We start from the raw sequence: 24,769 nt of genomic DNA, 5'->3' as shown, positions 1-24,769 counted from the left end.
AACCCTGCTTCTTTGTTTTGGGGTGTCAGGAGGGATTCAGAAGGATGCTGAACCCACTGAGGCAGTAAAGATCTAGATGCTAAATGAGTCCTGGTTGGGGTCCTGGGTTTGGAATCAAGTCTAGCAGTTACCAGGCAAATGATCCCGAGCAAGCTACTTTAACTTCCTTTAGGAAGAGGGATGGCTGTTTCTACCTCATTAGGGCTGGTGTGAGGATGAAAGGATCTCTGGGAGGCACTGCAGAGAAAGTCCCTAGCTCGGGATCTGGCACTGAGCAGCCGCATGGCAGAGAGGGGGAGAAGAGCATACTCCACTGCTCCACGAAGGAAAGGCAGATAAGGGGGAATTACTTCTTGCTCAGTCAAGCCCCAGAAGCCCCAGAAGGCCTGATTGTCCTGTGAAGTTCTCACATTCCCAGAGCTACTAGGAGAAGAGCTGCCTTGTTATCTGCTCTACACACTGACCCTGGTTGTGTTCTCCTTCCCTTGGGCCCAGCTGCTCCCTTTCCATCCCTTGAGGACATCCCCACAGCCTAGCCACATCAGGATGTTTTCTGTGGAGCAGCAGGGACATGGGACTCAAAGATTAATTAAGAGTTATTCAAGGTTCCTACCCAGCCAGGAAAGACAAGAGTTCCTGACAGGCAGAGCCTCCATTCTCATGAGTTTATGAGTTTTAAATTTAAAAATAGGTCAAACTATTGGCAATGGGTATGGATGTGGTTTCTTCTTGGGGTGATGGAAATGTTCTAAAATTAGAGTGGTGGTGTTTGCACAACTCAGTGAATCCATTAAAAACCAGTGAATTGTATACTTTCAAAGAGTGAATTTTATGGTTACATGACTTATATCTCAAAAAAGCTGTTATAAATAAAGTAAGTCAGACTATTTAGTTAGCTTTCCATTCTTCTGTCCTTCTCTAGCTTTAACTGAAATATAAATTATAATTTAATTATAAATTTAAATTACACACTTAAATTATAAAGTATAAATTTAATTAAACTATAAAGAGCCATAACATATCACATAGCATTTTGAACCAAGATGAAACACTACCCCTCTTCCTACAGATCTACATTCCTTCTCATTCTCTCTCCTCTTCCCAAGTACCATTGTGCCCATCAAAATTCAATACTCTTTCCAGATTTATCCCATGAAGTCTTTCCTGGTCTCCACCAGCAAGTGTCCTCTTTCTAATTACTTATCAAGCCTGTGCTTTGCTATATGTGTCTGCTCTGCATGCAATCAGGCTTCAGGGTGTGAAGATGAAGGGTGGTAAAGGAAGGTACTAACAGGACTACACAGGTGTCTTATCTACCTAGGAATCTTCCCCATTCATCTCTTCCAGGGTAGCTTCCCAGTCTCTGACTCAGACCAGGGCTGATGCCCAGAAGACCTTCCTGCCTCCTGGATCCTCCTGCTGCACTGATCCCCAAAGAGCTTCTGCAAAAGAAACTTCCTGATACACCACTTCTGTGTATTCTCCTCTCCTAATTAAGGACCCAACATGATCCCAATTGCTTATTGAGTCCACCTAAGTGCTAAGAGGTCTTCTCTGGACCAGCTGTTTTACATCTCACTGGCATCTCCCGCCATTCTCTACATGCCCCCTTGCTCTCTCTGCAAGGGTTCTTCCTGGCAGATGGAATCCTCTCCCAAATCTACTCTTTCCTTGTCCCTCACCACCTCCCAGAGTCAGATCCAAACATCTTTTTTTTGGCGGGGGTGGGGGGAGATTTTATTTATTTATTTGACAGACAGAGATCACAAGTAGGTAGAGAGACAGGCAGAGAGAGAGGAAGGGAAGCAGGCTCCCTGCCAAGCAGAGAGCTCGATTCGGGGCTCGATCCCAGGACCATGGGGTCATGACCTGAGCCGAAGGCAGAGGCTTTAACCCACTGAGTCACCCAGGCACCCCGAGATCCAAATATTCCTTATCCTTGAAGGAATTCTTCCTCTAAATAGCCTTATTCCACATTTACCTGATCTTTCTTTGTTCAGCTCATGGTCCATGATTTGGCCCTTACTGGTACTATCTACATGGCATGGCTTCTGTTGCTTTTATGGCCACATCACATAGTTTGTTATACTGTACCCAGTAGGTACTCAAGTGAATGTCTGCTAATGTGAACTTTCTTCTTCTTCTTCTTTTCTTTCTTCTCCTTCTTCTTATTTTTAAGGATTTTATTTATTTATTTGAGAGAGGGAATGAGGGGAGGTCCAGAAGAAGAGGGACAAGCAGATGCTGTGCTAAGTGCAGAGCCTGACACAGGTCTCCAGCTCTCAACCCTCAGATCATGACCTGAGCTGAAAGCAAGAGTAGGATGCTCAACCAACTAAGCCACCCAGGCACCACTGTTTTGTTTATAATAATAAACTGTTAATAAAGTAATTAATTAACTCTTAATTGTCTTTGCATTAGGTACTGGGGAACCTCTCTTCCTCCCTGCTCACCAGACCTGGCCATTAGAATAAGAAAAACAGCAGTTAGTGGTGACCTGGTAGTTGGAATCATTGTTTTGTCTGCTCAGCCCTCATCTACTGATTCTCTTGCTTTTCCTGTAATGCAGAGCCATCAGATGGTTACCACAGAAGCAGCCTTTTGTGCATTGTGACTTTATGGCCACAGATGGGGTTGAGGGTCTGGGTAGACCACAAACCGGGAGAGGTCAACCGGAGCCCCTTCTTTCAAACTGCACCTTGCATCTTCTGACTCTAAATTTAAGGCTTGAAATAAATCCTGTCCAATTTAGAAAGTATTCTTCCTTCTCAGATTCTGTTTTCAACTGTTTAGCGTTAATTATTGTATGTTTAAAGTTCTTAGTACTGTACAGTGTAAAACCTCAAGGGTATAAATCTAATGAAATATGCTTGAATATGTTGTGGCCTCACTGAGGGCAGTGGGACTGCATAACTTTCTCTTTAAAATATAATTCAGGCAAATAAAGGCATTAAGTTATACTAGTACAATGGAAGATTTATTATCTAAACTTGGAAAAGTCAGGAAATTCCAGAGTCTGATTCCAGGAGAGATATTTCTAGAAAAGAAAGTAGAAAAGACCTAATGCATGTCAGTGCTTGGTTCATTTGCTGCCTGGTACAATAATCCTGTGGATTAAGCATGGGGATCATGTTGCACAGACTCAAGCCCTGTACCTTGCACAAAGGAGACCAATATTTAATGAATGATTGTCAAATAGGTCTCAAAGGAGTAAAATAATTTCACATTTTTGCAAGCATTTATTCTGAGATAACTAAGAAAACTACATTATCTCTGTTACAAAGGGAGAAATGGAGGAAGAGAAAAACTGGTAACTGACTTGTGTTCCCTAACATGTCCACAGTACACCTATGAATGAATTCAAGATTTACTTACTTCAGAAATTAGACTCCAATTTTTAAGTTATGAGATGCATGGACTACTGATTTATCTCATGAGATGAAGAAATGACAAGCAGAATTGAGGACATTCAGGAGCGCCTGGGTGGTGCAGTCAGTTGAGTGTCCAACTCTTGGTTTCAGCTCAGGTGGTGATCTCAGGGTCTTGAGATCAAGCCCCATGTCAGGCTGCATGCTTAGCTTAGAGTCTGCTTGAGACTCTCTCTCTCTTTCTTTCTCTGTCTCTCCCTCAGCCCCTCCTGCCTCCCTCATGTACTCTCTCACTCTCTCTCAAATAAATAAATAAATCTTAAAAAAAAAAAAATTGTGGGACACCTGCGTGGCTCAGTTGGTTAAGCATCCACCTTCAGCTCAAGTCACGATCCCCTGGTCCTGAGATGGAGCCCCGCATCTTGCTCCATGCTCAGCAGGAAGCCTGCTTCTCCCTCTCCTTCCCTCTTCTGCTCTTTCTTGCTCTTCCTTGCTATCTTTGTTGCTATCTTTGTCTCTCTCTCAAATAAATAGATGGAATCTTAAAAAAAAAAAAAAGAGAGAGAGAGAGAGAATTGAGGACTTGCAAAGATGCCTCCAAAACAAAGTTCCATAAAATCCCCACAAGGTGACTGCTAAGCACTGAAGGCTCTTTAGAGGCACCTGAGTCACTTCAGGCGCTGGCACTTAGGCCAGGCTTATTTGTGGAGTGGTCTGTCTCACAAGGACTTTGGTCCATCTATTCTGGACTCCCAAGTCCTAGAGTTCTAATCCAGAAGAAGGGAATTCTTTTATTCCTTTTCTGTTCTTACCTAGTCTTCTAATTTCAAAACAAACTGCTTTGCAGATATAAGATCTCCCTTCCACTGAGAGAAGATGCTGTATTTGATTTATTTTTTGTCTAGGGATAGCATCTCTGTGTTCCAGAGGTCAGCTTTATTTGTTTCTATGAACATATAGCCATATCTCAATGTGCCTCTTTCTGCTTTGGCCACTACTCTAAATTTTCTCTGATCCACACATGCTTATGTGCATTAGGGATGACTGAGGCTGGGCTTCTTCCTTCTGAAGGTACTTTGTTAACTATTGTACCTGTCATTTCTTCCTGCCAACTGCATCCTCCCCATATCTCCACTTTTCTGCTTTCTCAAGAATGAATTCACCTTCCATGACTAATGTAATCTGTAAGCAGCCTTCATGTTGATTCTACAGATTTTAATTTCCTAGCATTTCCCTGTAGACTCTTCCTAACAACCTCTTTAAAAAGAAAATCCCCCTCTTGGAGTTAGACAAAGGGTTCCTGGCCCCCTCTCCCCCCAGCCCCGCAGGAACTCAGATGCCTTAAGGTGGTACAGGGCCATGGTCAGGCATGACCTGAACAGATAAAGTAGGGAATTCTAAGAATGCGTTTCTACCAGCATGCATGAGGAACAAACTGTGTGCTAAGCACCCTGCTTGTGGGAGGCCAACACAACAGAGATTAAGTGACTAAGGCCCCTGACCACAAAGAGCCCTCAGGTCTTTGAGAGTCCTCAAGGCTAAAACACATAGAAGATGGCATGATGTAGTAGAAAGGACATTGACTTTAGGGCAGCAGATCTGCATGACCTTGGGACAGTTACTTAAGTTTAAGGTCATGGCTAAAACCTAGCAAAACTTTAATTGCTAAAGAGAATAGGCTTGTCACAGAGTATACCATCTGTGTAGATGAGCTGAGGTTAAAAACCACCAGCACTATTAGGTAGTCCCTGGAGGCTGCTTCTAATTTAATTAGTCCTGATGAAGCTTACCTAATGAGATGACTACTGTATTTCTTCCTCTTTTATACAGCTTTATTGAGATATAGTTCATGTACCATACAATTAATTGATTAATATGTACAATTCAATGGCTTTTAGTATATTCACAGGGTTGTGCATCCATCACCACAATCAATTTTAGAATATTTTAAAAAAAGAAACCCCGGGCCCCTCAGCCATCACTCCTCAACACTGTCTCCCCCCACCCCTGTCCCAGCCCAGGAAACCACTAATCTACTTTCTGTCTCTATAGATTGGCTTATTTAGGGATATTTCATATAAATGGAATCATATAATATGTGGTCCTTTGTGGCCCTGCTTCTTTCATTTAGCACAACTATATTTCCTGAAGACAGAGGTATCCTTAATATTTGTCAAAAGGGGAGTTGCTAAATAGAGCCAAGAGCAGCCATACTGGGGATTACTGCAGCACTTTAAAAAAAATTAGGTAAATTGGGGTGCATGGCTGGCTGTCAGTTAAACATCTGCTCAGGTTATGATCTCAGGGTCCTGGGGCTCTCCACTCAGCAGGGAGTCTGCTTCTTCCTCTCCCTCTGCCCCCCACCAGCTTGTGCTTGCTCTCTCCCACTCTATCTCAAATAAACAAATAAAATCTTTAAAATAATTAGGTAAATCTACATATGTTAATAAAGGTCTCCAATATATGTATATAAATATAAAGTCTAGAAGAATGAACAATAAAATGATAAAAGTACAGACCTCATGGAGGGGGAGAGAAGAATGAGGCTGTGGATGGAATACAAAGAAGACTCTCCTTATTTGAAATTCACTAATTTTTTTTCAAGGATAATTTATTCATTTATTACTTTAAAATTAAAAATTAGTTAAAAAGAGAACAAATTCTTCATGTTTCTGGTTCTAGCAGTAAGGTGCTTAGAAGTAGCCACCCTGTCCTACACCTCTTTGTAAGTGAGGGGAGGACACGGTGCAAACAGCTGCTCTCAAGACTGGAGACAGGGGAATATGACCCTTACAGGAGCAGAGACCTGGGAACAGACTCTGTTGTGGGCACAAGTGCCCTCTAGGGAAACCTGAACTGTAATTGACTCTGAGAGTTAAAAACTCCAAGGGGGACCCAGTCATAGAGGGGCCCCACGATACTGTGAGAGTTACCTCCTGAAGCTCGATCAAGTTCCCACTGTAAATATCAGAGAAAAATCTCCTTGGGCTTTTGGCAGGGGAAGGGGAGAAGGAACTATTTTAAAATACAACAGAACACTGTTCTTAAGTCCTGCCCTCAGAGAAAACTAGTTGACCAGAGTCTAAACTGCTAGGGTTTTATCAGAGCCTGATTGAGTTAGGGAAGGAAAATATCCAACTCCAGCCCACTGTAGCCATCATGTCTCACTTAAAGTGGATAAAGGAAAAAAAAAAAGAAAAGAAAAGAAAAGGAGAAGATGGGCACCTGAATTGCTCAGTCCTTAAGCATCTGCCTTTGGCTCAGGTCATGATGTCAGCACCATGGGATCCAATCTGCATCCTTGCTTTGCGGGGAGCCTGCTTCTCCCTCTCTCTCTGACAGGCCCCCTGCTTGTGCTTGGGCTCCTTCTCATGCACGCAAAAATAAATAAATGAAATCTTTTTTTTTTTTTTTTTAAAGGAGAGGGGCACCTGGGTGGATCAGTGGGTTAAGCCTCTGCCTTCAGCTCAGGTTGTGATTTCAGGATCCTGGGATCAAGCCCTGCATCAGGCTCTCTGTTCAGCAGGGAGCCTGCTTCCCCCTCTCTCTGCCTGCCTCTCTGCCTTCTTGTGATCTCTCTCTGTCAAATAAATAAATAAAATCTTTTAAAAAATAAATAAAGGAGAGAAACATTTGAGAGATTGGTAGTCCAGAGGCACAGGCTCACTAAGACCCAAACAGCACTACAGAATGATTCCCCTCCCCCACACTTCACCACCACCTTACTAAAGTACTATTTATAGTAGTTCTTTTTTGCCCAGCATGTCATGTCCAGCTAGCAAGAAAAAATTACAAGACTTACTTAAAGTAAAATAAGCACCATTTGAAGAGGCAAAGGAAGCATCAGAACCACACATGGCAGTTCACAACACACACAGGCCCATTAGGTGACCCACCTCAAAACATCCATAAACCCTAGCTGACCAATGGGCTACTTACAACCAGACATGGTACCAAAAAAGGAAAATTCCTTTTGTTCCATACCTCCTCATTCCCCCCTTAACTACAGCGCCCCCCCCCCCAAATCACTGTCTTTTGGCAGACAGCCTAGCCTCTCCTTTGCTGTCCTGCCCACTGGTACCTTGCCATATATTCAACAAACTTCTATCCCCTTTGTTGTCTCAGGTGAATTCTTAGCCAGCCTCCATGTGATTGGGTCACCTCACAGAATCCTCAAAAACCAGGAACCAAAGAGAACAAAGACTGAAAATGAGAACATCAGAAATGAGATAGAGGGAAGCAGGCTTTCCTTGGAAAGCCCCCAGAAGGAAGCTGGACAGGAAGTCCCAGGTGCCCTGAAAGCTTCCAAAGCATGTGGGACCATTCAGGCATTACAGACCCCTCCAGTTGACTAGATGTGCAAACAATTCCTTGGATAAAATTTAGGTACAAAGCAAAGCCCAGGGAAGAATGAGGCCCTTTGTGTCACAGAGTCACAGACAGGGTTTACTTCAACCATAGGATAATCCCAATTTTGTGCTCAGTTTCCTATTAATTCAAAGGGAAGTGGAAGACTGGGGATAGTGATCACCGAGAAAGACTGTCAGGATCCAGGATTTAGAAGAGAGACAGGAACTACATTATCTAGGATGGTTACACAAGAGCAAGATTCACCTTCTAGAAACCTGGGAACTACCCTAACTTCAGTAGTCTCCATAGACATTAGTGTCTACACAGAGAATAGTGAAATAGTTCCTGAAACAAAGGAAAAGGGAAATTTCTTTCTTTTCCTTTCTTTTTTTTCTTTTTTTAAACTATTTTCTGAGATAGCAGGGAAGAGAAGCTGGGCAAACGAAATCAACAGCCTGTAATCATAGGGGATGATCCGGAAGGAAAAGGCATCAGATAGGGTTTTGAGTTTAAAGAGCTAATTATGGATTATGAGAAGAATTTTGGTTTGTTTTCAACAGACTGTGTTGTTACTTAAGATCTAAGCATAACTGAATTTGTATATATAATTATAACCTTAGAAGGGATGTTTGCCATCTACCTATCTAGGGATAGAAGCTAGGTCACCCAATAGCTGTGGAAGTCCATGATAGATCTTAGGTGGAAGAGAGCCGAACTGGGGAGTCACAAAAACACGGATGAGAAAGAACTCATCTATTCTAACAGATGCCCAAATAGATAGTCACTTGCATGAAACCCAGTGGTGAATTTGAAGTGGCAAGAGTCATAGAAACATTGATGATAAAAGAGTTAATATTTATTAAGTGCTTATTTATGTGTCAAGCACTATGCTAAGCATTTCATATTCATTATTTCTAAATCCTCACAACAGCTTTTTGATGCAGATGTTACCATTATTCCCATTTTACAGATAAAGAAATAGTATTTCAGAGAGATTAACTAATTTGCTTAATGTCATACAGCTAGTAAGAGACTAGAAAGACACCTCATGTTTTCTGATTCTAGTCTGATATAACCATGATGCGTTTTCTTGACTTTCTTGCCCTAGGCCTCCTCCAACCCCAGAAATCTTTAATTCCTTATAGTTTACAAATTGAAGATAGGCTTCTTAATCCTTTCTTGTCATTTTTAATTGTATATTTGAGCTAAACTCATCTGATAAAAACAAGAGGTTATTTCAGTAAATAATCATCTGGCAGGATTTTATTCATCCTGTGTGAACCTCCAACTGACATGGTAACATTTATAACCTAAGAGTTTATGGTCACGTTCAAAAATTGAAATTGACTACTGAGTTTCTAAGTGGAGTGAAAGCTCTCCTTTACTATTTACTGGAAGAAATATATGTAAAGGTCAAAAATGAGTTTAGAAATAATTTGAATATTATACATTAAGCTACAAAGTGACCACCTCATGATCAGAGATAATAAAAGTAGGTTAAAATAATCAAAGGTGTCTTAGAAGAGGACAGATCACCACGGAAACAATAAGAATTCTGGCATCTGAGCAGGTGGATTATATTAACCAAAGGTAATAGTGTAGGCTGGAGAGAGGGGGGAGGTACAAGTCATTGAAGACCACTCACCCACAGAACAAGTCAACTGAAGACCACAGAGACATAAAAAGCAACTCAATTTGGTTTAACATTTTTTTGTGTGTGAGGAACATGAAATATTTAACTCATCTGCTTTTTCAATTATGAACAGGAAACATAAAACTACAGTCAATAAATACACCAAAAATTATAATAAAACCTACTCCAGACCCATGTTACAGCCAGTGTAAGAGGAAAAGGAGAAGCAGAGAGGGAGGGAGTGCAGGGGAGAGAGTGGAGGATTGCTCAGCAGGGTCCCAGCCACCTCTGCATCTGTCTCCATGGGGCTGCCCCTCTCACAGAATTCCCTCCTCAGGACTATCCTATTTCTTTGTTTCCTTGCTGCCTAAACTTCCCAGGCACTCCCTTTGCTCCCCCTTTTGCCCCTCTCCATGCCTTCTCTGCCACCCCCCCTCCGCACCACTCTGAGGAAACTTGGAGAAGATTATCAATGACCCCTTCTCTCACTCAGCCCTTGTTCTTTATGGCCTTTGTCTGGAACTTTCAGTTGCTCATCAGCCTTTCCTTCTTCTTTTTTAAAAATTACCAAAGAAAAAAATAAATAAATAAAAATTACCAAAGAAATATATATTCACATGGTTAAACTACCAAAGTCTTATAATGAAGAGTGTTACCTCTCCCAACAAATACACTATTTCTTAATTATCAAGTTTAGAAAATATCCCTGATTTTCTGATATGGAAGATGGGGATCTAGCTCTTTAAAAGCCCCCACTTTCTATTTCCTCTTTCATTCTCCCACAACAGGACTAAATTATATTTTTACTTCCTCTATTGTCCACCTCTGCAAATTCAAACAACATGTTTAAGCCTCTGATTCTTTTGTTAGCAACCACACACATTACCTATTGATACTCTATTGAGGAAGGAAACCAGCTTCTTGTCTTTACTATTTTACTGTCTTCATCAACATGACTTTAGTATTCTGGACAGCTCTTGTACAGGAAGATGCAACTTGAAAATAAGTTTATTGTTTGCTAAGTTCTTTATAGATTCTGGACGCTAGTCCTTTATCTGATATGTCGTTTGCAAATATCTTCTCCCATTCTGTCAGTTGTCTTTTGATTTTGTTAACTGTTTCCTTAGCAAACTCAACACCCAAAGAACAAATAATCCAATCACGAAATGGGCAGAGGACATGAACAGACATTTCTGCAAAGAAGACATCCAGATGGCCAACAGACACATGAAAAAGTGCTCCATATCACTCGGCATCAGGGAAATACAAATCAAAACCACAATGCGATATCACCTCACACTAGTCAGAATGGCTAAAATTAACAAGTCAGGAAATGACAGATGCTGGCGAGGATGCGGAGAAAGGGGAACCCTCCTACACTGTTGGTGGGAATGCAAGCTGGTGAGGCCACTCTGGAAAACAGCATGGAGGTTCCTCAAAATGTTGAAAAGAGAACTGCCCTGTGACCCAGCAATTGCACTATTGGGTATTTACCCTAAAGATACAAACGTAGTGATCCAAAGGGGCACGTGCACCCGAATGTTTATAGCAGCAATGTCCACAATAGCCAAACTATGGAAAGAACCTAGATGTCCATCAACAGATGAATGGATCAAGAAGATGTGGTATATATACACAATGGAATACTATGCAGCCATCAAAAGAAATGAAATCTTGCCATTTGCGACAACATGGATGGAACTAGAGCGTATCATGCTTAGCGAAATAAGTCAAGCAGAGAAAGACAACTATCCTATGATCTCCCTGATATGAGGAAGTGGTGATGCAACATGGGGGCTTAAGTGGGTAGGAGAAGAATCAATGAAACAAGATGGGATTGGGAGGGAGACAAACCATAAGTGGCTCTTAATCTCACAAAACAAACTGAGGGTTGCTGGGGTGAGGGAGTTTGGGAGAAGGGGGTGGGATTATGGACATTGGGGAGGGTATGTGCTTTGGTGAGTGCTGTGAAGTGTGTAAACCTGGTGATTCACAGACCTGTACCCCTGGGGATAAAAATATATGTTTATAAAAAATAAAAAATTAAAAAAAAAAAGAAAAGACGTTTATTGTTTGTTTCAGGAACTTTCTAAAATGAACATCTGACTTCTCAAGTTTTCAATAGATAGTATCCAATGACTCTCTAAATCCTTGAAACCCACACCTCAAAATCCTTCCTTTGCTATGTCCACCAATCCTAAACCATATTGTCATGATACTTACCCAATCCTAATCAAGCCCATACACTGAAAGACCTACTTTAAGCCACATCTCAAGAAAAGCCTCATATATACCCTGACTTTGTCTTTGTCCTTCTGAGAACATTAATTACTCTTGCTGCTTTGTGTGTGAGACTATGATTCTGGGAGAGATCTCCTCTCCAAACCTTCTGTCCCATGGGAACTGGAAAATTTCTTTCTTTTTTTTTTTCTTTCTTTTTTTTTTTTTTTAAGATTTTATTTATTTATTTGACAGAGAGAAAGATCACAAATAGACAGAGAGGCAGGCAGAGAGAGAGAGGGAAGCAGGCTCCCAGGAACTGGAAAATTTCTAATGGAATCAGCAAGCCATTGGGATGGGACCGAAGTCAGTAGGTGCACAGTCACATGTTTAACCATTTCCACAGCCTCTGATGGGTGTGACCCAGCCAGAGTCTAATGATTGAAACTTCCAGGCCACACTCCCTTCTTATATTACTCATACAAAGTCCAAATTCATGTGCCTACTTTCTAAATGACATAATTTCACCAAGAATAATTTAGAACTATGGAATTTCTCACATAGAAACAAAATGCTCATTTGAGAAGTAACTTAGAGCAAAAGCTTATAAATACCGAATGGTCTCCATTTTTTTGATTGGCATGAAGAAGCATCCAAAAGAAATTTAAATTCCAAAATCATTTCATTAAGAGAGTCTTCAGCCAAGGAAAAGGAAATATGTGAAACCCTTAAAACTTTTTTTTAGATACCTTCACAACTCATGACTTGAAACAAATAGCCCTCATCTTATTTTTCCTCTTTCCCCATCCTATGCTCTTCCATGCCCCTCTGCTTCTCTCTTCTTCTTCTTCACCATCTTCCCTTCTCTCCCGACAGGCCAGACATCCTCAAAGCTCAATTACCCCTTAAAGTTAAACCCCTTTCAGATCAGGGAAATCCTCTGGCTTTTGATTCCTGGTCTTGATCTGAGTTGAGAGAAGTCATTGAGAAAAGACTTTACAAAAGATTCAAATTTGCAGAAAAATTTAGAATAGTTTAGTTGTATATAATTCAGAGCTCCCAGATGTACACCCATTTCTTCACGTTAGTGGGAATGTCAGAAGCAAAAATCTGGGTGGAGAAAGCAGAATGGGAAGACCCCAAGGATGACTTAAAAGAACCAGAATCACATTGGTAGCTCCAGTTCAGATTTGTAAGTAAAGAAAGGATGAGTCCATCTAAGACTTCAAGGATAAGCTTTTTAACACTTTCAGGCAACATTCAGGGTAGATCCTGAAGCAGAGGTGACTGTTGCTCTATTCTCACTTTTGTGAATGGCTTTTAAGCAGATTTAATATGCAAGCAAAATCTGAAATGGGAATGAGTCCTATTGCCAGACCATTCATAGCTCAGTGCATATTTTCAAAGAATCTTAGAACAAAAATAGAATAAAACTTGCTACAGTAATGGTCTCCATTACTGTGGCAGACAATATACTCAGCTTTGCCATATCAATAGATTAATTTTCTGATTTTTTTCTGCCGTATTAACAGGATATTATTTCACTTTGTAAAATAAGGTCATTAATTTCCTGTCTTTCCTTCCACCTCTCCTCTAACCTTCCACCTCCCAATTTTTATCAGCTGTACATTTACTTTTAATTTTCCAAGGCTTTGGTAATATTTATGGGCTATTCTATGACCATGGTTATTTTCCATTATTTGTATAAGGTGTACTCTAAATATTGAAAACCACCACTGAAATTCATATCAGCTTTTAGTTTGCTCATATTTGAATCTCTACTTTCTTGTTTAATTCTCTCCTCTCTCCCCACTCTTCCTCTCCACCTCAGAGTGTCTGAAAAGCCTTTATGTTATTCTTGAACTCTGTTGCTTTATCATGTTTCATTTTTTTCCCCTAAAATCTCCAACATACTGCCTGCTTCATCAAATTGCCATTTTCTCCCCAGAAACCCTCCTCTGGGAGTCCTGCATCTTCCTGCCTCAATCTAGACCTTCGGCTCTGTAGATTTGCTACCCAGCTGGTGCTTTGTGGACTTTCAGGTCTGAAAATTCCTCTATTTTGTCCTCACATTTGATTCAAAGTGAGATGAGGTACAGATTTCTGAGTTAAACACTATCTTTTCTTAGAACTTTGAAGGAATTGCTTTATTGAATTTTGGCCTCCTGTGTTGTTGATGAGAAATTTGATGCCATCTAAGCCTTGTTCCCTTTTTCCTCTGGAAGCTTTTAGTATTTTCTTCTTATTCTTGGTTTGTGAAAATTTTAAGTGATGTGTATAGATGTGGATAATTTTTCTTTCATTCTGCTCAGAATTTTCTAGACTTTTAAAATGTCAATTTTACTTCTCTTCCATGTCAGGGCATACTCACTTCTAGGATGTTTTCTTTCTTTCTTTTAATTTTTAAAAATTTAAATTTTTAATTTTTTTTTAATTTCAGCGTACCAGAATTCATTGTTTATGCACCACACCCAGTGCTCCATGCAATATGTGCCCTCTATAATACCCACCACCAGGCTCACCCAACTTCCCGCCCCCTGCCCTTTCAAAATCCTCAGATCGTTTTTCAGAGTCCATAGTCTCTCATGGTTCATCTCCCCCTCCAATTTCCCTCAACTCCCTCCTCCTCTCCATCTCCCCATGTCTTCCATGTTACTCCTTATGCTCCATAAATAAGTGAAACCATATGATAATTAAATCTCTCTGCTTGACTTATTTAACTCAACATAATCTCTTCTAGTCCTGTCCATGTTGATACAAAAGTTGGGTATTCATCCTTTCTGATGGAGGCATAATACTCCATAGTGTATATGGACCACATCTTCCTTATCCATTCGTCTGTTGAAGGGCATCTTGGTTCTTTCCACAGTTTGGCAACTGTGGCCATTGCTGCTATGAACACTGGGGTACAGATGGCCCTTCTTTTCACTACATCTGTATCTTTGGGGTAAATACCCAGGAGTGCAATTGCAGGGTCATAGGGAAGCTCTATTTTTAATTTCTTAAGGAATCTCCACGCTGTTTTCCAAAGTGGCTGCACCAACTTGCATTCCCACCAACAGTGTAAGAGGGTTCCCCTTTCTCCACATCCTCTCCAACACATGTTTTTTACCATCTTATTAGTTTTGGCTACTCTAACTGGTGTAAGTTGGTATCTCAATATGGTTTTGATTTGCATCTCCCTGATGACTAGTGATGATAAACATTTTTTCATGTTTCTGATAGCCATTTGTATGTCTTCATTGGAGAAGTGTCCGTTCATGTCTTCTGTCCATTTTTTGACATGATTATCTGTTTTGTGTGTGTTGAGTTTGAGGAGATCTTTATAGATCCTGGATATTAGCCTTTTGTCTGTACTGTCATTTGCAAATATCTTCTCCCATTCCGTGGGTTGCCTCTTTGTTTTGTTGACTGTTTCCTTTGCTTAGGATATTTTCTTACATTATTTCCTTGACCACTTCCTCTCTTCCATTTGCTTTGTTCTGTCTTACTGGAACCCTACTCATGAAATTGGGGCCTTCTAGTCCTCTCCACTTCATAAGTCTTATCTCATTTTTTCTGTCTCTTTTACTTTCTGCTCCATATATGGGGACTCTTCTACTTCATTTTCTATTATTGCTGTTGTTGTTATTGTTATTATTATTATTATTTTGGAAATCATATTTTTCATTTCCAAGATGTCTTTATTTCTTCATTGTTTTCCTTTTTAGTATATAAGATAGTGTGCTGTTCCAATTTTTGAATATTAAACACTAGAGGTCCTCTTAGCTGACTTCCATCAAGGAACTTACTGGATGAATGGGTACTTTCCAGTCCCTCTGAGAAGCACAGTAATTCATGGCTTGCTCATGGCTATTGGGCCACTCACAGGTATGCCCACATTCTTAGTTCCATCAGCTGAATTGAAAACCAATCAAGAAGAGTTCCAGTTTTCCCCCCAAATTTAGTAATGCCATTGGTGGTTGATTTTCATATGTATATAATTTATGATGCAAACTAATAAAATATGAAGAGAGTTGTTATTTCCATGAAAACAAAGTTGAATGTTTTGGAAAGACTTGGTATAGAAGAGGCCCACCAAGAAGAAAACTGCTCCCAATTTAGGTGTGGACAAAAACAGGGGAAAATATCATAAAATTGTATAAGGACTCTAGTCCCACACTTTTGAAAAGTCCTTTTGACTTTTTCCAATTTCCTTTTTTTAAAGCAGAGCCAGATATTAAAGATACTTGAGAAAAGGACTTATGTACATTTTGGACTAGCAACTTTTGTATTCTTTTTTCGGTTATATAAATACTGAGACTACAAGATGGGTGGCAAACCTTATGACCTGCTGTTTTGCAAAAGGAAACTCCAAAATATTTTGGGACTTCAAATTTTTTAACCCCTAAAGTTCCCAAAATATTAACTATATGGCTTTTAAAAAGATCTTGAATTCAACCTTAGTACTCAAGTACTTCATGTTATCTTGGTTATATAACATTTCCACCATACAAATTTTATAGAACTATAAATACTATGCCATAAAATGATACACTATCTATTAAGTCCAAGTGGTTAAAAAAAATCAATTGAATAAACCATGTGAAACTAACCGAAGGAAGTATTAACTAGAACAGAAGCATTAAGTTTCTGACTTCTAGAACTAAGGTGGTTTTGCTACAATCTGGATGAAAGAGAACTGAAACTAAAGTCAGAAGAACCAGTTCCAAAATCATTGTAGCCATGCAACATTAGACAAATCAAAACCTTTCTGAAGATTAGTTTCTTCATCTGAAAACAGAGGATAAATATCAAATGCTTACATATCTGAAAGGATTTTTGAGAATGAGAAAAAAACTTATTTAAAAAATTTTAATTTTCAAATTATTAGAGATTCTTAGGAATTTGCAAAGATAGTACAGAGGTCTCCTGTATCCTTAGCCAGCTTCCTTTAGTGATTACATTTTAATGTAATATAGTACAATATCAAAACAAGGAATCTGACATAGGTATGATTATGTGTGTCACTATATGCCATTTTATCCCATGTGTACCTCTGTGTACCACCACCACGATCAAGATATAAAGCTGTTCCACCACAGAAGTCTCCATTATGCTACCCCCTTATAGTCATCCTCACCCTCCTTCCCCCATTCTCTAACCTCTGGCAACAAATCTGTTCTTCATCTCTATAATTTTGTTGTTTCAAGAATGTTATACAAATGAATTATACGTTACTTGACTTTTTGATATTGGCCTTTTCACCTAGCATACTGCTTTTGAAATCCATTCTAGTTGTTGGGTGTGTCCACCGTTCACTTTCTATAGCTAAGTAGTATTCCATGACATGGATGTAATACAGTTCAGCCATTCACCTATTAAGAGACATTTTGGGGGCACCTGGGTGGCTCAGTGGGTTAAACCTCTGCCTTCGGCGCAGGTCATGATCCCAGGGTCCTGGGATCGAGCCCCACATCGGGCTTTCTGCTCTGCAGGTAGCCTGCTTCCTCCTCTCTCTCTGTCTGCCTCTCTGCCTACTTGTGATCTCTGTCAGATAAATAAAGAAAAAATCTTTAAAAAAAAAAGAGACATTTTGTTTGTTAATATACTTTTAACTATTACTAATAAAGCTGCTATGAACAATAGCATATGTGTTTGTATGTGAACGTAAGTTTTCATTTTTCTGGAATAAATGCCTAGGAGTATGGTTGCTGGGTTATATGGTAGGCATGTATCTAGTTTTTAAGAAACTACCAAATGTTTTTCCAAAGTGGCTGCACCATTTCACAACAATATGTGATCCAGTTTCTCTGCATTGTATTCGGCAATATACAGCATTGGAAACTGTAAAAGGTAGACAAATCTGAGGTAGGTTGTTATTAGTGCCAGAAATGTAGAAATGCCTATTCTTTCTCTCCAAAGCTCCTGAAACTTCTATGTATTGGGCCCGCTCTCCTAGGATGACCAAAAAGAAACACAGAAGTTATGTTGAAGCCAGGTGGAAAATGAAATGCCGTGTCCTGCTGAGTAGAGTCGGGAAGCAGGAGGAAGAGAAGAGTGTACAAGTCAAATCCTGACTGATGGTCTGACAGGCAGGGTTACTTTAATCATTCACATTGGATTCCATCTATAGCTCTCAGACTCCCAGCCATGATGAAAGTGTTATAATCTCAGGAGGGGGCAGAATAGCTAGACCAACTTCTTTTTTTCCCATTAGATATAAATAGGAAGGCATAAAGAAAATCATTTAGGTGACATTTTCCATTACCATGTGTCCTACTTAAATTAACCCAGTACAAGCCTAGAAGTAAAATATCTGTCATGATAGATCCATGTCCTAGGCTATTTTAGCATCCTAGGTCAAAGAGATTTATAGGTTAAAAGTATCAGACTAATCTAGAAAATAAAATGTTGATAAAACAATTACAGGGACTCAAAGGATGGGGACTAGAATCGGATGGGGACTAGAATCATGGGGATGCATTTTTACTCATATATCTGGTGGCTGATATTGGCTATTCATTGGGACCTCAGATAGGCTATTGGTTAGAACACTTAACATGGGACTTCTCTGCACACCTTTACTTGCAGGCCAGTTTGGGCTTCCTCATAGCATGGAGGCTGGGATGTAAGACTAAGTGTCTTGAGAGAACATGGCAGAGTGCTTCTTTTTTAAAGACCAGTCTTAGAAATCACATAGCATGTCCTCCTGAGCTCTATTTGTAAAGGCTGTCACAATGGCTTGCCCAGATTCAAGGAGAGGGAACATAGAGCCTTTCCCTCTAAGGGGGGAATGTCAAAGTCACAAAGTAAGAAGAACACATGGGATGAGAGTCATTGCTGTGGTAGATTGGAAAACAATAAGGTGCAAGCATGCTTCCAGGTTTTGTGTTGAGTGAATTTTTGTTGCTCAAAGACTGTGTGAGAACAGCTCTGTTTTTGAGAAGCAGCTTTCCTTTTCTTAAATGTCTAATTTTGCTATGGTTGGGAACTTCGGGCGCCCTTGGTAGTTACCAAGGTAACTTAGGTAGCCCTTGGATGGGCCTGATGGCGTTTCTTTCAATGAGGCTGAACATGCCTCTCAGCCTGAGACAGCTTTCTGAGGAATAAGCATGTCCTGGAGGGCTACTGGCTCTCAAGGGAATCAACCAGGGTAAGCAGGTTTTGTAAACTTAGTTATGGACTATTAGAATTAACAGGACCTCTCAAACCTGAAAAATGGAACTGAGGAAAAGTTATAAAGTACTGCTTGTCCACAGCTTACTCTTATGTAGAGCTAAGCAGAAAGAAAAGGAGATTTTAGGGTTAGAATTCAAATGTGTGCAGATCGGACTTAAGTGTACTTGACAACCAGTTCTAAAAAGCAATTCATGATTTGTAAGCAGTCAATAATCCTGGAATTTCCCATTAATTGAATGTTATATGTATGAAGTGCTGAATAAAATACTGAGAATGAATGAGTTTTAAAGCACCTTAATTTAAAGCTGAGGAACACAAGAACAACAAAGTAAATCAAGTGTTGGGCTCTCCCTGTAGAATGTCTTCCCTCTGCTCCACCCTGCCTCCCACACGTCTATGTGAATCACTGCCTGGGGAAGTCCTGAAGCCCTTCAAACTCAGTTTGATGTCACCTCCTGCAGAGAGTTCCTCCCCATCCATACAGAGTGATTTGCCTCTTCCTGGTGCTCCTGAAGCTCTCTGCGCATTCTTATACGATGGTACTAACCACACTAATTATAATAAGTTGCTTAAGTGTCTGCCTTTGCCACAAGACTGAGAGATCTCTGAGGGCAGAAGCGAGAATTTATCCAACTTTGTAATCCACTACTTAGCACAGTGCCTGGAATATAAGAAAAACTGAGTGAAGAACAAGAAAAAATGGGGCAAGAAAGTCAGAAAGGCAGGCGGGCAGGAAGGAAAGACAATAAATGGATAGTTTGATGGAATATTTCAGTTTTTCAAATAAATGTCAGATTCCTAACATATGAGGAAATTATATAAAATGCCTTTAGAATTCCTAATGATTCAGATTATAGGGTCAACTGATCTTGTTTTTTATATATATATATAAATGTATATATGTATATATTTCTCTTATATGTATATATATACACATATATGTGTATATTTCTCTTATATGTATATATGTATATATATGTATATATGTAGATCTTTCTCTTATATTTCTTTTTTAATTTACTTGACAGACAGAGATCCCAAGCAGGCAGAAAGGCAGGCAGAGAGAGAGGAAGGGAAGCAGGCTCCCTGCCGAGCAGAGCCTGATGTGGGGCTTTATCCCACAGAGCCCGATGTGGGGCTGGATCCCAGGACCCTGGGATCATGACCCCAGCCGAAGGCAGAGGCTTTAACCTACTGAGCCACCCAGGTGCCCCATATTCCTCTTATATTTCATACCACCTCTTTGTTGAAACAGAGGTGAACTCAGACAATATGCCATTATCAGTTACAGTTTCAAATGCTTTCATAGAATACTGTTATAATTATTTGCTCGTTATTATTTATCTTTTTGTGTCCCATTTTTTTTATATTAAAAGATTTTCAACACTTAAAAACAAAATGTGTTTTGGATGCCCCATGAGCTCACCATCTGGCTGTAAGTAGTTTGTAAAATTTAGTTTTTTCTTCTCAAAAAATAAAGTCAATTTTTACCTTGAGAAATCTACTTTAACTTAATTGCAAATTAGTGTGGGCTTTAGAGCCTCCATGAGCTCAGAGGTGTTAATATAAATTAACTTTTCAATTCTAGTTCTAGGATTATATTAAAAACTTTCAGCAAATTTAGATTTAAATGATAGAATTTTTTTACTCTTAAGTTTACCTATTTTATTCAGAGTAACGATAGTTGTTAGAACATATACACAATCAGTTACCATGGATGCAGCTAAATCTACACAGAATTTGTGACATAACTTCAGTGGAGTTCCATGTGCAGGGTGGGGGGGCAGTCTGTCTTGGATACAGGCATCGAGGGGGTGCATTACGTGCAGAGATTTAAAAAACAATAATAAAACTGACTAAAAGTCAGTCTGCTTTTTATTACCACCATGTGCCAACAATTCTAAACATTGCCAGTGATAAAATACTCCTCCTTGAAAAAGTTTTTTGTTGGTCTAACTTCCAAACAACTACAGTGGTTACTGGTAAGTTTTAATAATATATGTGTAAGCTTCAAATTAGCACATTTTCAGAACATATCTGTTCATTAAAAACTGTATTCTACATGGACGTTAATTCTGAGAACTCCCAGTTATTCAGTGGGTCCCCTACACACATGGAGTTGGCTACACATGTTCCTTTCTAGAATAACTTTGTAACAATTCAAGCTGCTTGCCACTGTGGGAGCTCTCTTTCCAGCCTGTGCTTCCCATCTCACACCCAGTGGTACTGAATATACCTACATTTAAACCACCAGCTCTATATAAATAGTGATTGCTTGGTGACCTTAAGAATGATACAACAGAACTAGGGTTATTTTCAATTCTGCCATTTTATGTGACCACTTGGAGATTTTGTGTTTGAAACTGAAACATTAAAACAGAATACCACTTATGAGGTACACTATTCTTGTTTGACAAATGCAAATTATAGCTCATACTAAAATCTGTTACTGAATTTGAACACTCTCTTTGAATAGAAACATCTTGAAAATAGAAATGTATTCACTCTTAAATTGTCAACTGTTTTAATACTAAAAAAGGAGTCAAGAAAATAATGCTATTACTGATTATCACTACAAAAAGCTATCACTTTGAGGAAAGGGAATGTTAAAAACTGATCTCCTTCTGAGTGCCAAATGCACTGAGACTACCCCTGCGTGACTTGGCCTCTGTTAGGGCAAAGCCAGGCAGGGTCTGAAGCAGGCCAGGTCCACGCCGCTAGAGCATCACAACAGGGGCGTTTCCGCTCTCCAGTCTTGTTCCTTCCCAGTCCCCAATGTGTTCTGCACCAGCCACAAATGCCTTTCCTGGAATTTTGCTCTCAGCGATCAGTTCTTTTATCATCAATGTATTCTTTAATACTATGACTCTTACTGTGACTTTATGGGAACATTAAAAAAAAAAAACAGCTTTATGGAGACCTAGTTTACATATCACACAACTTGCCCATTTAAAGTGTACCATCCAGTGGTTTTTAGTATATTCACAGAGCTGTGCTACCATCACCACACTCAATTTTAGAACATTTTCAACACACCCCCAAAAGGAACTCCTATGACTGTTAGTAGTTATTCCTCATTCCCCTCACTTACCCCTCCCTCCCACCAGCCAGCCTCAGGCAGTCACTTTTCTACTTTTTGTGTCTATCTGCTTGTCTATTCTGGACATTTCATATAAATGTAATCATATGATATGTGGTCTTTTATGACTGGCTTCTTTCACTTAGCTTCATGTTTTCCAGGGTCACCTATGTTGTAGTATGTACGATAATTTGTTTCCTTTGTTGCCAAACAATATTCCATTGCACTGACATATCACATTTTATTTATCCATTCATCGGTTGATGGACATTTTGGTTGTTTCCACTTTTTAGCTAGTGTGAGTAATACTGCTATGAACATCCATGTACAAGCTTTTGTGTGGACATATGTTTTTAATTCTCTTGGGTGTATATCTAGGAGTGGAAATGCAGGGGCATATGGTAACTCCATGTTTAACATTTTCCAAAACAGCTTTCTAAAGTGGCTGCACCATTTTACATTCCCACCAGCAATGTATGAGGGTTCCAATTTCTCCACATTTTAACAGAAGCCTTTGAAAGCAGAGAGGAAAGGGAGTGTGGAGAGAGAGAAAGAATGCTTACAAAGCAGCAGGCTAGGCAAAATCAACTAGTTCCAAAACCTGGGCAGTTTTCACTGTGCTACCCTGAAGACCAAAAGCCTTTACTGGAATGAATCTTCAGCCATGTAAGGACAGAAATAAGGAATTGGTGGTTGGGTGGTATGAACCCAAACCATCTATACTTACACAGTTCACTGTCCATGGTAACCTGACTTTACTATGCTACTGTCTTCTTCAATATAACTTTACTACTTCACAAAATTCTTGCCCAACTATGATAGATATGGAAATAATTTAATTATGTATTCCAGGAACTTGCTGGGAGGCCCACCAACCCTTTGATGGATAATAGCAAAGAACAGTTTACACCCCAAGGCTCCTTTGAACCCCTCACCTCAAAATCCCCACCTGGCTGTCCAGCAATATTAACCTATTTTATCATGATTCCTACCAAATTCTAACCAAATTCACATGCTGTATACAGTATTGTTTCTTTACCAGAAGAACTAAACATGTTTGCCTTATCAACCAAGTTGCTTTGGGGATATCCTGGAAAGTTAGTGTTCAAGATATTTAGTGGATATCTGTGAAAGGAAGCCAGCAGCCCCAAGCACTTATCTAGACAGGTGTCTTGCCTTCCTACCTAAAAGGCCAGACCTGCACAGGGATGAGTAATAGAAGGTTCCTGTGTTACAAAGGAGAGTATAAAAAAGAAAGTCATGGTCAAGCATGGTACTGGCACAAAAACAGACACATAGATCAATGGAACAGAATAGAGAGCCCAGAAATAGACCCTCAAATCTATGGTCAACTAATCTTCGACAAAGCAGGAAAGAATGTCCAATGGAAAAAAGACAGCCTTTTCAATAAATGGTGCTGGGAAAATTGGACAGCCACATGCAGAAAAATGAAATTGGACCATTTCCTTACACCACACACAAAAATAGACTCAAAATGGATGAAGGACCTCAATGTACGAAAGGAATCCATCAAAATCCTTGAGGAGAACACGGGCAGCAACCTCTTCGACCTCTGCCGCAGCAACATCTTCCTAGGAACAACGCAAAAGGCAAGGGAAGCAAGGGAAAAAATGAACTACTGGGATTTCATCAAGATCAAAAGCTTTTGCACAGCAAAGGAAACAGTTAACAAAATCAAAAGACAACTGACAGAATGGGAGAAGATATTTGCAAACGACATATCAGATAAAGGACTAGTGTCCAGAATCTATAAAGAACTTAGCAAACTCAACACCCAAAGAACAAATAATCCAATCAAGAAATGGGCAGAAGACATGAACAGACATTTCTGCAAAGAAGACATCCAGATGGCGAACAGACACATGAAAAAGTGCTCCATATCACTCGGCATCAGGGAAATACAAATCAAAACCACAATGAGATATCACCTCACACCAGTCAGAATGGCTAAAATCAACAAGTCAGGAAATGACAGATGCTGGCGAGGATGCGGAGAAAGGGGAACCCTCCTACACTGTTGGTGGGAATGCAAGCTGGTGCAGCCACTCTGGAAAACAGCATGGAGGTTCCTCAAAATGTTGAAAATAGAACTGCCCTATGACCCAGCAATTGCACTATTGGGTATTTACCCTAAAGATACAAATGTAGTGGTCCAAAGGGACACATGCACCCGAATGTTTATAGCAGCAATGTCCACAGTAGCCAAACTATGGAAAGAACCTAGATGTCCATCAACAGATGAATGGATCAAGAAGATGTGGTATATATACACAATGGAATACTATGCAGCCATCAAAAGAAATGAAATCTTGCCATTTGCAACAACATGGATGGAACTAGAGCGTATCATGCTTAGCGAAATAAGTCAAGCAGAGAAAGACAACTATCATATGATCTCCCTGATATGAGGAAGTGGTGATGCAACATGGAGGCTTAAGTGGGTAGAAGAAGAATAAATGAAACAAGATGGGATTGGGAGGGAGACAAACCATAAGTGACTCTTAATCTCACAAAACAAACTGAGGGTTGCCGGGGGGAGGGGGTTTGGGAGAAGGGGGTGGGATTATGGACATTGGGGAGGGTATGTGATTTGGTGAGTGCTGTGAAGTGTGTAAACCTGGTGATTCACAGACCTGTACCCCTGGGGATAAAAATATATGTTTATAAAAAATAAAAAATTTAAAAAAAAAAAAAGAAAGTCACAAAATATTGTGGTTGTAAAATGAGAAAGACAAAGACAGAAAACAGAATTTAAATATTTTATAAGAATACAAGTTCTTCTAGAGGTTTCTAATAATTTAATGACCCAATCACTTAAGAAAACCATTGCAGTTTGGTCTGTTGCTACCAGATGGTGGTAGTGTGACAAAGCCTTGACCAGAATGCCTTAAGTCACATGGTTTGCTCTGAATCTTGGGTTGCTCCATGGAAAGTTAT

The 24,769-nt window shown here is 39.8% G+C and overlaps 1 protein-coding gene and 1 long non-coding RNA gene across 2 annotated transcripts in view; one reads left to right on the top strand and one right to left on the bottom strand.

Moving 5' to 3' along the window:
• Positions 1-24,769, bottom strand: part of HPSE2 (heparanase 2 (inactive)) — a 708,692-nt gene that overhangs the window by 99,599 nt on the left and 584,324 nt on the right. The gene's annotated exons all lie outside the window — the stretch shown is intronic.
• LOC106005520 overlaps positions 20,515-24,769 on the top strand; it is a 33,768-nt gene continuing 29,513 nt past the window's right edge. Inside the window, exon 1 of the long non-coding RNA XR_001178926.2 lies at positions 20,515-20,714. This is a non-coding gene — a long non-coding RNA (uncharacterized LOC106005520). The remainder of the gene's footprint in view (positions 20,715-24,769) is intronic.

Source organism: Mustela putorius, unplaced genomic scaffold (assembly GCF_011764305.1).
Source record: "Mustela putorius furo isolate JIRA1106 unplaced genomic scaffold, ASM1176430v1.1 tig00003909_pilon_pilon_pilon, whole genome shotgun sequence".
Taxonomy (NCBI): domain Eukaryota; kingdom Metazoa; phylum Chordata; class Mammalia; order Carnivora; family Mustelidae; genus Mustela; species Mustela putorius.
This window is presented reverse-complemented; position numbering and strand designations above follow the sequence as displayed.